The following is a 4,843-nucleotide window of genomic DNA, read 5'->3' as shown; positions in this document are numbered from 1 at the left end:
ATCAAATACCAGCATATTGGAACATAGTACTATTTATTAGAATCCAGTCACACTCTTCAATTTTTTCCAGCACAGTGTACATGACTTTACTGTAACCAGGAGGTAGTAGAAACGCTGAATCTACACAGAGGGAAACTCCAAACAAGATCCGCTTAACAGGTCCTTGATAAGATCAGGCATCTTATCGGTCTAAACCATAGCCATTGAATTTAGAACAAAATTCTGTTGGGCTAGTTCATTTTATACAGGGGGAAAGTAATCCTTTTTCCTATAAATATTTTAGCCCAAATTACCAAATTTTTGTAAATTTTCATGCAAACGAATCTTGAAATACAGTATGTCCCCCAAAAAAATTACAACGGGACCCCCCCCCCCCCCATGATTAGCTGGACACCATACACTTAGTGTTGTTCATGTAAATAGTCCTACAAAGTGTACATGTTGCTAAATTGCATTCCAAGTGGCAAAACCAGCCAGTAACCTGCATACTTCTCAGTTTCCAGAGTGTATTAAAATACCGGTACAATAGAGACAATTTAAAACAATAAAAAACAATATATAAATGACGCAAAGGTCTGAGTGCGTCAGTCGGAATTGTGTGCATAAGGTAACTATGGAATGCTTAACCCACGAGGCGAAGCCGAGTGGGTTTAGGCTAAATTCCATAGTTACCGCATGCACACTATATTCAGACTGACGCACGAAAAGACATATGCGTCATCTGATTTATAGAATGGGTAATTTTCTTGTCAAAAACCCATTTTTCTATCGTGTTACCCGATGACAAAATTACTGGATGTATTTCCTTTTGGCTTGCCGTAAACGGGCATGCATACCTGTGCTTACCGTTTTTACTGGATGCATGGCCAGCCATGCATCAGTTTTTACTGGATGCATGGCCAAGCTGAGTGCGCGAACCTTTGTTACAAGTACGCGTACTCTTGCTAAGTGCGCGATAACATGTTTACCACTGTGACTCGGCGTGCATAAAACACGAAAGGAAAATATGCTAAAAACAGCATATCACAAATAACTTTTTTTAAAGAATTGTCATGTGGACGACCAATGTTATGTCACATTATAAATGTACAATTGTACTTTTAATGAAATAAATCATAGAAAACCAAGGATTTACACAGAAATTAAAAAAATCTGTGCTGTACTGTTGTGTATACTGGAAAGTATCAATAGTTTTCAGCTAATAAATTCAACACAGAGAATGATTACATCGCTGTTCGATTTTGAAACAGGCTCACTGCATGATGCACATTCAGTACTTTCATGAAGGTGATGCACCTTTACAAATTGAAAGGGGGCGCACATGTCCATCCCCCATTTTTTCTTATTTCTTTTGTTTTAACAAAAAATGAAATGGGGGTGCGTGCCTGGTGCACACCCCTCGGGATCTGCCAGTGCACAAAGTTCTTGTTGAATGATGATGGGAAATGAATAACCGACAAAGCAACTACAGTCATGTCTGTTACATGGGAGCAGTGATGAAACAAGAAATGACAGCCTCACACAAGAATACAGGAAATCTACCAAACCAAAATGTTGCGTGCCTTTTTATATCAAAGGACAATCGCTGATTGAATATTGAGAGTGAAGGTCAAGGTATATGATGCTATTCAAATGGCAATCACTGGCATTAGGAACATTGACCAGTAAGGAGTACACTTGAGGGAGACAAAAAAAGAAAAGATAGAAGAAGAAAAAATTACAGTGCACTCCTATTTGTATTATAACGAAATTCCAGTAAAGCAAAATTAAAATTCAGGCCGCAACATTATCTTCCCTATGTTATTTCATTGTTTAGAAATACTGCTGGTCCCGAGGACTTTGTTATAGACAATGGGAGTCCACTATGCAACAACTACAACCCATAATTCCTGAAATCAGCTCATAATGCTTGGAATCCTGTTCCTGAGATTAGGACTGCGGTTCTAAGCTTCCCCAAAACGTCTCAAGATGCCATGCAAGCTGCCTGGTAGTGTGCTCATTGTTGCCGTGGAACCTCGAGAGATGCCGTACTTTTCCAGCGAAGAGCCACAGGATTCTCTCGTCGAGGAGACTTAGGTGTACCTGCAAAGATTAGAGTATTTATCACCATGTCAGTGTCATTATTTACATTAAAAATGCCACATACAGCTGTAATCATGTATCCACTGGAAAAAAAAAAAAATCAAATTTATGAGATATTTCGCATCTCACTTAAACAGCAAAATGAACCAGTCAACATTTTGTCTACTTTGACCAATATCTGCGTGAGCTCTTTCTGAGACTTTGAATGTAAGAAAAAAAAATGTAGGGTTGGGGGTACCACTTATTGTCACCCTAAGGATCTGTAGCTTGTTTATCCTAAAAATATAACACAAATTTGCCTAATTCTTACCTCAAATACGCCATAAATACTGCAATTTTGAATGTCGTGACCATCTCGTTATGAATCTCCGTTTTAAGATAGCGCAATTTTAGTGCGTGCGTTCTGTTTTCTTCGCGCAGTTAAAAAGGGTACCTTGCGATCGGCACCCCTCCCCTCCATAGGTAATACACGTGAATTTCACAGCATAGGTAATAGTACACGTGAATTTCACGGCATAGGTAATACACGTAAATTTCACAGCCATGCGTCGTTGCTGAGCGGATGTGTAATTTTTCGCTTGGTTTGTTAGTTTGTTTTTGACTTTGATTATCGTTTCTTCGTTTTTATTGTCTTTATAGCTAATGACACTTAATCCCGCGTGAACCTTTTCGTTCTATACGTAAACAGCCATGATATGCAGGGTGCCGATGGGAAGGTACCCTGCCGATAGGTGGTACCCCTACCATACAGCTTAAAAAATATCTCTACACAATCATAAAATCACCTTAAACAGTACATGTAGTCGTACCTTCATGTTGGAGACAGAAGTTGGAAGAAGCTCGACATCACAGGACTTCACACCAGACTTCACCCAGGAAGATGTGCATGTACACTTAGAGTGGGCCCCTACAACGAAACAGGAAGCGGACAGCATGATGGACCCCTGGACCTCTTCTCGCATCGGCCACCTGCATTAACCATAGATTTTGACGAGAAAGACAATACATGTAATTACAATGCATCACAATAGTGATAATCCACAGCAATAAAACTGAGGTGTGTAAAATTATGAAGTAGAAATTCTATGCAATAAATATTTTGTAGGTGTCAGTCATCCCTGCTATTGAAAGTGCTAAATTTATAGAATATCAAAACTTCAAATATACGAGTCTATTTATTGTTCTTTCTTGTGTAATTGTCGTGACTACATTCGACACAGTGTATACAGATAATTTCTAGTAGGTTGCCTACCTTGTACATTAACTTGTCTACGGTGTCTACAAAGTACACATTGCAATGTGTAGACACCATAGACAAGTTAATGTTAATTTGAACACTTCGAGAACGAAAGCTGATGTTACAGCTACGTACATATAGTTTGCTTGATATGATTGATAATTCACGCTAGGATTGACAACTTTTCCAGATTGGAATACTCACACGACGTACAGTACCACCTGTTAAAACCACACTAAATACCAATATTACGATAAATGTGAGGAAAAATTCGCTTCTTGTTCTAATCATAGGCTCAAAATAAGCTTGCGTTTACAGGTAGGCCCTACCTTGAAAGAAAATATGGACAAACATGCAAGGAAAGTTCGTTCATTATTTTCTGCAACTGTACAAGCGGGGAATGTTGAGTGAAGTACATGTAGAAAACAGCCACAATTTGTGCTGTGACAGTGTGAGTGTTACAACAAATCGATCGTTGTGGGGGAATTGCGTTTAGCTGAGGCAATTCTAAGTACCCAGAAAAGAAAAAAAAATAAGTCAAGGAGCCATTATGGGTTTGGAATAAATTTTTACACCCACACATTTACTGAAAAACAAAGTTTTAAAAGCACATAACCTATCGTAATCAGCTCAAGATTCACGATCGCCGTGATCAGCTGTTCCTTCGTACAGACTAACATGCTACAGGCACAATTTGCTGTTATTAGATTACTGACACAACAAATCGATCATTGTGGGGGAATTGCGTATAGTTGAGGTAACTTACATACTCATGAAGGATGATAAGTAAGCAAAGGAGCTGTAATTGATTTGACATCATTTTTACATCAACAAATTTACGGAAATACGACGTTTGAAAAGCACAAAACCTACCGTAATCAGCTCAAGATTCGCGATTGCCGTGATCAGGTGTACGCACAACACGCACAACAGTACCAGCAGAATCGACAGTGAACAGGTACTCCTTGATGCCGTGATTTCAGCTTGATCCTTCTTCGAAATTGCATGATGATAAATGTGACCTTCTTTTCCTCTTGTGTGTTGATTTTTAGGCTTCCAATTTCTACCTCAACTTGCTAAAAAACAGTCTAACAAAGCGGAAAAATGTCACATTTCCGTACTGAACAGCAGTCACGATACGTGTGTTGCATGCGGTAAGCCTACACTAGCACTACACACACCGCGGCGGCCGCTGCTGTTATGCAGCAATCCCCATAGTATAACACGTAGATGGCTTGTAAACAAGGGTCTCCGGCGCGCGCGCGCAGTTGACCAATCGCGCGCGAACAACGCGTATTTCGATCTGGTGTCTTGGTAACGAGGCTGTTTACGCGTCTGGGAGACAAATGTGTGTACTATTAGGGTTCAACGCAGAATTTCTTAGACACGATCGCCAAAAGAACAGTCATTTTCGCCGTAAACGAAGGGGATTTGGTCTTCGATCAGACGTAAGTTTTTGTCAACTTTAGAGACTATGACATCCCACCTTTCTCTTCAAAATTTCACATTTTGTAGATTGTATTT

At 39.6% G+C, this 4,843-nt stretch overlaps 1 long non-coding RNA gene across 1 annotated transcript; it reads right to left on the bottom strand.

Annotated features, from left to right (window-relative positions):
- Positions 1 to 6: 6 nt before the first annotated feature.
- On the bottom strand, positions 7 to 4,381 carry LOC140245934 (uncharacterized). The gene is made up of 3 exons (XR_011902402.1): positions 4,193 to 4,381; positions 2,892 to 3,051; positions 7 to 2,082 (listed from the first exon to the last, which is right to left on the bottom strand). It is a non-coding gene; the product is annotated as an uncharacterized lncRNA (long non-coding RNA).
- Positions 4,382 to 4,843: the final 462 nt, after the last annotated feature.

The sequence above is a fragment of the Diadema setosum genome, unplaced genomic scaffold, assembly GCF_964275005.1.
Source record: "Diadema setosum unplaced genomic scaffold, eeDiaSeto1 scaffold_67, whole genome shotgun sequence".
NCBI classification, from domain to species: domain Eukaryota; kingdom Metazoa; phylum Echinodermata; class Echinoidea; order Diadematoida; family Diadematidae; genus Diadema; species Diadema setosum.
The sequence above is the reverse complement of the archived record's forward strand: the minus strand, read 5'-3'. Positions and strand labels throughout refer to the sequence as shown.